Source organism: Somniosus microcephalus, chromosome 12, assembly GCF_052327205.1.
Source record: "Somniosus microcephalus isolate GS21.2 chromosome 12, FLI_Smic_1.0, whole genome shotgun sequence".
NCBI classification, from domain to species: Eukaryota; Metazoa; Chordata; class Chondrichthyes; order Squaliformes; family Somniosidae; genus Somniosus; species Somniosus microcephalus.
The window spans coordinates 225247021-225258784 of NC_140998.1; positions in this window are offsets into that span (position 1 = coordinate 225247021).

Below are 11764 nucleotides of genomic sequence, written 5' to 3' on the forward strand. Positions count from 1 at the left end.
TCCTTCTTGTGGAGTCTTTCTTTCTCACTGGAATACACCTTTGCTGTGATTTATGAAATATCTCCTTAAATGTCTGCCACTGCTGATCTACCGTCTTACCCTTTAATCAATTTTCCCAGTCCACTTTAGCCAACTCTGTCCTCATACCAATGTAATTGCCTTTATTTAACTTTAGAACACTTGTTTCAGTCCCAAGTTTCTCACCTTCAAACTGAATTTGAAATTCTACCATGCTATGATCACTCTTTCCTAGGGGATCCTTTACTATGAGATCATTAATTAATCCTGTCTCATTACACATTACCAGATCTAAAATCGCCTTCTCCCTGGTTGGTTCCTCAACGTATTGCTCTAAGAAACCATCCCGAATACATTCTATGAACTCATCCTCAAGGCTATCCTTGCCAATTTGATTTGTCCAATCTATATGATGATTAAAATCACCCATGATTATTTCAGTACCTTTCTTACAAGCCCCCATTATTTCTTGATTTATACTCTGTCCTACAGTATAGCTACTGTTAGGGGGCCTATACACTACTCCCACCAATGACTTCTTACCCTTGATATTTCTTACCTCCACCCAAACTGACTCTACATGTTGAGCTTCTGAGCCAATATCATTCCTCACCACTGCAGTGATCTCATCCTTTATTAACAGAGCTACCCCACCTCCTTTTCCTTTCTGCCTGTCCTTCCGAAATGTTAAATACCCCTGAATATTCAGCCTTGGTCACCTTGCAACCACATCTCTGTAATGGCTATCAGATCATACCCATTTATTTCTATTTGTACCGTCAACTCATTTATCTTGTTATGAATGCTGCGTGCATTGAGATAAAGAGCCTTTAATTTTATCTTACCATTTTTCCTTACTCTGACTCTATTTTCTGGTGCACTCTTACGCATGTACGCTCTGCGCCTTCCTGATGCATTCTGGTTATTGTTACCCCTGTCGTTGCCCTGCACTATTGCTTTCTCCTTTCTATTTGCCTTCCTAAATACCCCTTCACCTGAACCCCTATCATCTATTTCCAGCTTAGCTTTTCTCCCTTCTGCTTGTACCCTCAGGTTCCCATCCCCCTGCCAAGCTAGTTTAAACCCTCCCCAACAGCACTAGCAAAATCCCCCGCGAGGACATTGGGCCCTTTCCCGTTGAGGTTCTACCTGTCTGGCTTGTAGAGGTCCCACCTCCCCCAGAAAAGGTTCCAATTCCTCAGGAATCTAAAGCCCCCCCTCTGACACCATCTCTCCAGCCCGCATTCATCTGCTCTGTCTTCCTATATCTGTACTCACTAGCACGTGGCACTGGTAGTAATCTGGAGATTGTTTGTTACCATCTGGCAGTCAATTACACCTGGGGAAAGATGGGTGAAAAGTCTAACATGATTTGCATTCAACCAAGATTTGCATTCACGTACCGTCCTGAAGGAAGTTTGTGTTAGAAATGAAGTGTGCAGAAAAGGAGGGAAATTCAACAATAGCGCGCCCCCTAGAGGCCGGAGCAGGGGTGAAGTGGAGGTTAGAAATAAACACTATAATCTTATGCTTTTTTTTTAACTACCAATGGCTTGGCACCAGTTTGCCCGAGTGAGCCTTGACTTACTGGTAGCATTGTGGCCTCTGAGCCCAAAGGAGTCGGTTTCCAGCCCAGTTTCCAACAATACTGGAGAGTGGAATTTTAAGATCTGACTCACAATTCTAGGTTGATTCCAGCAAAATACTCTTTTCTGCTGGGTGTGGGCGTCAGACCCATAAGACTCTCCGGCCTCATCGACTGGAATAAAGATGTTTACGGCCATGGAAAGAATAGACACTTGGCGGCCTGTCAGACTCATAATCCGCCGCCGACAAATCCTTCCACAATGACACACTATTCTACTAGGGAAGAGTGGGGAAAATCTCATTTGTTTCCAACAAGTTTTCATCCAAAGTCAGTCTGTAAAAACACACGTCAAAACTGGCGGAAACCCCGGAGATAAGCTTTAAGCACGAGCCTTATTTCATCCTTCACTGCTACAATCTGTAAAGCGGAGCATTTGATCAGAAAGAGAATGCAGTTCAAATTAAACATGACTGTGTAAATTTCCGATGATGCATATGAAAGTTGCAATATTTAGTGTAAGCATAAGGACTTCCATTATTAGCCATCTCTGCAGACCACCCCAGCACACAGCCCACCCCCCAGCATCCCCCCACCCCCCAGCACACACCACACCCCAACCCCAGCACACACCCCACCCCACCCCTCAGCACACACCCCCCACACCCCCAGCACACACCCTCCTCCACCCCCCCAGCACACACTCCACGCCATCCCCCAGCACACACCCCACCCCACCCCAGCACACACCCCCAACCCCCCAACACACACCCCCACACCCCAGCACACCCCCCACCCCACCCCCCAGCACACACGTGACCCCACCCCCCAGCACACCCCCCAACCCCCCAGCACACACCCCACCCCCCCAGCACACACCCCACCCCCACCCCCCCAGCACACACACCCCCAGCACACACACCCCCCACCCCCAGCACACACCCCAGCACACCCCCAGCACACACCCAACCCCACCGCCCCAGCACACACCCCACCCCTCAGCACACAACCCACCCCTCAGCACACATCCCACCCCCCCAGCACACACCCCACACCCCCAGCACACACCCCACCCCCACCCAGCACACCCCCCGCCCCCCAGCACACACCCCACCCCCCCAGCACACACCCCACCCCACCCTCCAGCACACACCCCACCCCACCCCCACAGCACACACCCCCCCAGCACACACCCCACCCCAACCCAGCACACACCCCACCCCACCAGCACACACCCCACCCCACCCTCCAGCACACACCCCACCCCACCCCCCCAGCACACACCCCACCCCCCCAGCACACACCCCACCCCAACCCAGCACACACCCCACCACCCCCAGCACACAAACCCCCCCAGCACACACCCCACCCCACCCCCCCAGCACCCCCCACCCCCCCAGCACACACCCCACCCCACCTCCCAGCTCACACCCCACCCCCCAGCACACACCCCACCCCCCAACACACACCCCACCCCACCCCCACCCAGCACACACACCCCCAGCACACACCCCACCCCACAGCACCTACCCCCACCCCAGCACACACCCCACCCCAAGCACACACAGCCCCACCCCCAGCAAACACCCCACCCCACCCCCAGCACACACCCCCCCAGCACCCCCTGCCACACCCCCAGCACACACCCCCCCACCCCCTCAGCACACACTCCACCCCACCCCCCAGCACACACCCCGCCCCACCCCCAGCACACACCCCCAGCACACACACACCCCCACCCCCAGCACACACCCCACCCCCCAGCACACACCCCACCCCACCCCCCAGCACACACACCCTCCAGCACCCAGCACACACCCCCACCCCAGCACACACCCCACCCCACCCCCCAGCACACACCCCACCCCACCCCCCAGCACACCCCCCCCCCCACCCCCCAGCACACACCCCACCCCACCCCCCAGCACACACCCCCCCCACCCCCCAGCACACACCCCACCCCACCCCCCAGCACCCCAGCACCCCCCCCACCCCAGCACACACCCCACCCCACCCCCAGCACACCTCCCCCCCAGCACACACCCCCAGCACACCCCCCCAGCACACACCCCACCCCCCAGCACACACCCCACCCCACCCCCAGCACACACCCCCCCCGCACACACCCCACCCCCCCAGCACACACCCCACCACCCCCAGCACACACCCCACCCGCCCAGCACACACCCCACCCCCCCAGCACACACCCCACCACCCCCAGCACACACCCCACCCGCCCAGCACACACCCCACCCGCCCAGCACACACCCCACCCCCCCAGCACACACCCCACCCCACCCCCAGCACACACCCCACCCCCCAGCACACGCCACCCCACCCCCCAGCACGCGCCACCCCACCCCCCCAGCACACACCCCACCCACGCCCATCACACACCCCACCCCACCCCCCAGCACACGCCACCCCACCCCCCAGCACACACCCCACCCCCCCAGCACACACCCCACCCCCGCCCATCACACACCCCACCCCACCCCCCCAGCACACACCCCACCCACGCCCATCACACACCCCACTCCCAGCACACACCCCACTCCCAGCACACACCCCACCCCACCCCCATGGTGTTGCTCACCAAGTGTCAGTGGATACAGTGATACAGGACGCTGGGACGTTGAAACACGACCAACTGGCTGTAAAATGCAACTACTGCATTTCGGCACATCCTTACACTGAGAATTCACATTCTGACGTGACGTGACGGTGGGGAGGAGGTCAGGAAGTTGGGCGGGGTGGGGAGGAGGTCAGGAAGTTGGGCGGGGTGGGGAGGAGGTCAGGAAGTTGGGTGGGGAGGTCAGGAAGTTGTTTGGGGGATGGGAGATGGTCTTCCCCCGCGAGTGTGAGCCCTGTCTGTTCCAAGTGAGCTCTGTTCTGTCTGGAGTACGTAGTCAGAATGGCTCAAATTACACTTTGCAAAGTAACTGATTACGTCGGCTGGGAGGATCTAATTACACATTCCAGAGAAACTGCTGGGTGTGTCTTGTCCTCCAAGGGGACCAATCAGCAATCAGGACTTGTCATCCAAGGGAACCAATCAGAGCTTCTTTAGTCTCTATACATAACATAAGGACATAAGAGTTCTGACGAAGGGTCATCGACCTGAAACGTTAACTCTGTTTCTCTCTCCACAGATGCTGTCTGACCTGCTGAATATTGCCAGCATTTTCTGGTTTTATGTTGCATTATATAAGACATAACAAGAATTAGGAGCAGGAGTCGGCCATACGGCCCCTCGAGCCTTCTCCACCATTCAATAAGATCATGACTGATCTTCGACCTCAACTCCACTTTCCCGCCCGATCTCCATATCCCTTGATTCCCCATGATTCCAAAAGTCTATCTATCTCAGCATTGAATATACTCAATGACTCAGCATCCATAGCCCTTTGGGGCAGAGAATTCTAAAGGTTCACAACTCCCTGAGTGAAGAAATTCCTCCTCATCTCAGTCTTAAATGGCCGACTCCTTATCCTGAGACTCTGCCCCCTCGTTCTCGACTGTCCAGCCAGGGGAAACAGCCTCTCAGTCTACCCGACAATCGCCCTCAGAATCTTATATGTTTCAATGAGATCACCCCTCATTCTTCTAAACTCCAGAGTATAGGCTCAATCTACTCAATCTCTCCTCATAGGATAACCCGCTCATCCCAGGAATCAATCCAGTGAACCTTTGTTGCACCGCCTCTAAGGCAAGTATATCCTTCCTCAGATAAGGTGACCAAAACTGTGCACAGTACTCCAGGTGTGGTCTCACCAAAGCCCTGCACAATTGTAGCGAGACTTCCTTAATCTTGTCCGACAGCCCCCTTACAATAAAGACCGTCTTGCCATTTGCCATCCTAATGTCTTGCTGTACCTGCTTGCTAACTCTGTGCTTCCTGTATGAGGACACCTAAATCTCTCTGAACACCAACATTTAATAGTTTCTCACCATTTAAAAAATATTCTGTTTTTCTATTCTTCCTACCAAACTGAATAACCTCAGATTTCCTCACATTATACTCCATCTGCCACCTTATTGCCCACTCACTTAACCTGTCTATACCCCTTTGCAGGCTCTTTGTGTCCTCCTCACAGCTTACTTTCCCACCTAGTTTTGTAACGTCAGCAAACCTGGATACATTACACTCGGTCCCTTCATCTAAGTTATTAATATAAATTGTGAATAACTGAGGCCCAAGTACTGATCCTTGCGGCACCCCACTAGTTACAGCCTGCCAACCCGAAAATGATGCGTTTATCCCTACTCTCTGTTTTCTGTCCGTCAACCAATCCTCTATCCATGCTGATAAATTACCCTCAACCGCATGAGCCCTTATCTTGCATAACAACTTTTTATGTGGCACCTTATCGAATGCCTTTTGGAAATCCAAATTTACAATCTACCCTGCGAGTTACATCCTCAAAAAACTCTAATAAATTTGTTAAACACGATTTCTCTTTCATAAAACCATGTTGACTCTGCCTAATGATATTACGATTTTCTAAATGCCCTGTTACCACTTCCTTAATAATTGATTCCAGCATTTTCTCGACAATTGATGTCAAGCTAATTGGACGGTAGTTCTATGTTTTCTCTCTCCCTCCTTTCTTGAATAGCGGTGTTACATTTGCTACCTTCCAATCCGCTGGGACTGTTCTAGAATCTGGGGAATTTTGGAAAATCACAACCAATGCACCCACTATCTCTGCAGTTATCTCTTGTAGAACCCGAGGATGTAGGGGTCCAGGGGATGTGTTGGCTTTTAGTCCCATTATTTTCTCAAGTACTTTTTCTCTACTGTTCTTAATCATTTCCCTTCCTTTCATTTGCCCCTTGGTGCCCCACTATTTTTGGTATGTTTTTTGTGTCTTCTACTGTGAAAACAGATACAAAATATTTGTTTAAGGTCTCTGCCATTTCCTTATTCCCCATTATAATTTCTCCTGTCTCAGCTTCTAAGGGATCAATGCTTACTTTTGCTACTTTCTTCCGTTCTACATACTTGTAGATACTCTTACAATCTGTTCTTATATTTCTTGCTACTTTACTCTCCTATTCTATTTTGTCCCTTTTTATCAATGTTTTGGTCATTCTTTGATGGTCTCTAAAGCTTATTACTATTCTTTGCAACATTATAAGCCTCTTTTAATCTAATACTATCCTTAACTTCTTCAGTTAGCCAAGGATGGATCAGTTTTCAACAGGAGTTTTTAATTCTCAATGGAATGTGTATTCACTGAGAATAATGGAATATGTTTTTAAATGTTTACCACTGTTTATCTACCATCAGATCTTCTAATTTAATTTCCCAATCTACCATAGCCAACACACCACTCATACCTATGTAATTGGCTTTATTTAAGTTTAAGACACTAGATCAGACATAAGTATTTCACTCTCAAGCCCAATGTGATATTCTATCACATTATGATCACTCTTTCCCAGAGGATCCTTTACTATGAGATAACTGAAGTCTCCCATCCCTGGTATGATTCTGGTAAATCTCCTTTGCAACTTCTCTAAGGCTTCTACATTCCTTCTAAAGTGTAGTGCACAGATTTGGGCACAATACGCTAGCTGAGGCCTAAACAGTGATTTATAAAGGTTTACCATAATTTCCTTGTGTTGGTACTCCATGCCGCTATTGATAAAGCCTAGGGTCCCAAATGATTTATTAGTAGCCTTAACAATATGCCCTGCCACCTTCAAAGATTTGAGTATGTGAATCCCAAGGTGTCTGTTCCTGCACCCACTTTGAAATGTTATCATTTAATTTATGTTGCTTCTCCTCAGTTTTCCTTCCAAAATGCATCACTTCACACTGTTCTGCATTAAATTTCATCTGCCATGTGCCTTCGCATTTCATTACTCTATCTACATCTTCCTGAAAACTTCTACTATCCTTTTCACTGTTTACTATGTTTCCAAGCTTTATGTCATCTGCAAACATTGAAATTATGCCCCCAATTGTCAAAGTCCAGATCATAAATATATATGAGAAAGAGCAGGGGTCCTAATACTGACCCCTGGGGGATACCACTGTATACTTCCCTCTAGTCTCAAACAACCATTCAGCACTACTCTTTGCTTTCTGTCTCATGGCCAATTTTGAATCAACGCTAACATTCCCCCTTTGATCCCATGGGCTTCAATTTTGCTAATAAGTTTATTACGTCGCAATTTATCAAACACCTTTGAGACTGTAACAGAAAACAAATGATACTTTGGCTACAGTTCCCAATTTTGGTCAGAATCCGTACATTTTGGTTCTTGTTATGACACCGACATTGTGGTCCATTTGATACCGAGTTCCTTGGCATATTCATCACCATACCAGACCAGCAGCTCGCACCGAGGAGGAACAGGCTTGCAGGTCCGGTAATAAATTTTGCCACAGTGCTGAAAGGCTACCAGGTTCTGCTCCTCCTCCTTTCTGGCACAGTTAACAAACCTGGAAGATAACACACAAATATTTAAGTGTCCAAAAATAAGTTAATATTGTTAAATGAATACAGAATGTTTCGCGAGTTAGAATGAGAGAACATGCCCCCAGCCATGGACAAATTTCAATTTCAAACATACTGTCAGGAGAGGACACTCAGTGGGGACCAATCACTTCAGTGTAGATACGAAAGATAATGGCCCCAATATTTCTAAGGAGGGAGTGTCTGACGGGGGGTGGGGGAGGTGCAGCGATCCAGAAATACAGGTTTCCCGGAGTTCCTGCTGAATTTAATGCCTAGAGCTGATTTTAAAAATTGGCTCGTTTTTCCAGCCACAGCCACCTAGAATGAAAGGCTGACTGGCTGTTGGGTGGGATATTATACTGGATGGATCATATAAAATGGGACAAATGATCTTCTTCATCCGTTACTATCTTGTGACCCTCACTATACGGTATCAGTCTTCCCTCACCTCATCCAATTTGATGTAGATTCATCCTTCGCATCAATGTATTCAAAATCCTTGTTGGATTTGCTGATCTGCAGAAAGGTATTTTGATAATGGATTAATAAAAATTTTAAAAGCAACTTTATCTTTATATTAGACTGTCATAAGGCTTAACACGTATTGCAAGATTCTATTACATCGCCTCCCACGTCTTTGAGTAAAAATTGACCTTCCTCTTACCTGTGTTCTGTGATTATACCTTTTTATCCGAGTGCCCAGTTCAACACGATGGCTGGGACTGAAATGATGCAGCATAGGAGCTTGAAAAATAGTATAATGGTGCTGAACAGTTTCAGGAAGCTTTGTAAAGTCGGGAAAGGTCCCTGAATTACTGTATCGTCAGAGCGCCCAGGATTTGGCAACTGCTGTTCAATGCATTCTGAAACTAGGAATGATGAGAGTTGGTTGAGGTGATGCCTGACTCACCTCTGTCCATAAATACAATGACAGCAGGCTCTGGGAATCTCCTGGAGCTGCTTTAATAGGATAATACCTGAATTAGAGCAGCAGCACTAAATTAATCAGAAGATGAACAAAGTACAAGGGACTGGAATGTAGGCTCATTCTTAGTTGACCTTGGCTCCAGTACAAAGCCATTGGATTAAAATGATAACAGCTACAAGGTCACCCAATACCAACAGGCTCTATTCCTCAAAAACAGGAGTGGGGAATCAAGCTAAGAATGCAATAGACAGAGGCCTAGAAATTGGATAAGGCCCAAAAACAGGCGCGGACAGCACGATGTGCCCACGCCCGTTCAAAGTAGTGCAGACAGCACATAAAATTCATGCTGCCTGCTCATTATAATGATTGTAGCGCTGAAATGTGCTGCTGACTGTCTTAGTGCTGATTCGGGGGGCCAATATTGGGTGGAGTCTTGTGGCCACTAAAGTTTGTTCAAGGCTCTAATACAGGGGAAGTGCTTTTTTGCACAAACACCTCATTGTCATTGTGGAGAAAACCATGGCCCAATAGCCAAGAAAAAGGGCAAGGAGATTTTCTGATGTGGCACTGGAGGCCTTGATCCTGGAGGTTCTATGACATCCTCAGGTCCTCTACCAACAGGGGGCAGGAGGCCCGCGGACACCAGAAGGCTGTGGGTGGAGACTGCTGAAGCCGTCAGTATGATGAGTGTTCTCCGCAGAACCTGGATCCAGTGCTGCAAAATGTTTAGTGACCTCACACGACTGGTCAAGGTGAGTAAATGCATCTTCAAATACCATATCCCACTATCTGTGCCATGAATCGCAAACACTGTTCAATGCACCACACCCCCATCAGTCACCTACCAACAATCTCTAGCCAGCACCACTTGTACCTCACACACTTACCACTGCTGCAAGACTTACACCCACATCTCACACCTTGCACAAACTGACAGCTATTCAACCATGGCAGGCACATCACCCAAACATATTGTACCACACTCACTGACACTTCCCTTTCTCTTGCAGGCCAACTTGCCGCACAACCTCCGGGAGCACCAGCAGATGGGTGAAGGGTCATCGGGTGGCAGTTCTGTCAACAAGGGCAAACGGCGATGACAAAGTCCAGCACCGCCTTCAGTGTGCCAGTGCAGCCTTCGGTCGCCTCAGGAAGAGAGTGTTTGAAGACCAGGACCTCAAACCCAGCACCAAGCTCATGGTCTACAGAGCAGTAGTGATACCCGTCCTCCTGTATACCTCAGAGATATGGACCATTTACAGCAGGCACCTTAAATCACTGGAGAGGTACCACCAATGCTGCCTCCGCAAGATCCTGTAAATCCATTGGCAGGATAGGCGCAGCAACGTTAGTGTTCTCGCTCAGGCCAACATCCCCAGCATCGAAGCTTTGACCACGCTCGATCAGCTCCAATGGACAGGTCACATCGTCCACATGCCCGATACGAGACTCCCAAAACAAGCGCTCTACTCGGAGCTCCGACACGGCAAGAGAGCCCCAGGCGGGCAGAGGAAATGCTTCGAGGACACCCTCAAAGTCTCCTTGAAAAAGTGCAATGTCCCCACCGACAGCTGGGAATCCCTGGCCCAAGACCACACAAAATGGAGGAGACGCATCCGGGAAGGTGCTGAACACTTAGAATCTCTTCGCCGGGAGCAAGCGGCAGCCAAGCGCAAGCAACGCAAGGAGTGTACGTCAACCCAAGCACCCCACCCACCTGCCCGCCCCTGCAACCACCATCTGCCCCACCTGTGACACAGACTGTCGGTCCTGCATTGGACTGATCAGTCACCTGAGAACTCATGTTTAATGTGGAAGCAAGTCATCCTCGGTTCCCAGGGACTGCCTAAGAAGTAAGAAGAAGGGCAAGTCAGAATTGAGAACCTCATGGACTTGAGGGAAGTAGTGCTCGCAATAATTGTTGGGGCAGTGACAGAGTCCGTGGAGTGCGGGGAAGTGAAAAACATTGCTGATGATGACGGTATGCTTATACCTAATCCTTCTTCTCTCAGCCCACTATCCCTCATCCCACAATCTCTTTTCACTTGCACACTGCTGATGGTGTATGCATGGATATCTGGCTTTCCCTCCTACCTCAACACAACCCGACCCTTGTGCATTTCTCCTTTCAGATACCCAAGCACTTTCAGCAGCCCAGCCTGACTCTGAAGTTCTGGAGGAGGAGAGTGATGGAGGAGAAGCAAATGGCACTGTAAAGTAGCAGAAGTGCCAGGAGGCGGGAAGATGTGCTGCTTCGGGTCCCGTCTCCTGGAGGCGGGAAAGGCATTAAATACTTTTAACTGCCTGTTAACAGGCAGAAGAAAGGATTAGTGCCATTTTACCTTCACAGCTGAAGGCTTCCCGACCTCGGAGAACCCCGCCGGGTTGGAGGTGACGTGGAGGAGGTCTTCGGCAGTCGGAGGTACCTGGAAATATGATGTAGAGGTGAGTGATGGGTGCAAGTGTGGAGTGGTAAGTATGTAAGGTGAGTGACAAGTGTAAAAAAATGGTCACTTACCTTGTTTTCTTCCTACAGCCTTCATCCTCTCTGGATCGGGAGACCCGACATCCTCCTTGTCGATTTCACAGACTGGCTGTTGGATCCTCCGAACCAACAGCCATGTGAAATCTACACATTGAAAGGTTTGATGAGTATTGAACACAAGCACTCATCAAACTAGAGAATGTCAGTGTTTGACAGCCTCACAGAGCTGTCAAACACTGACAATTCTTCTTTCAAGTCTTGACAGATAGCACGTCTGA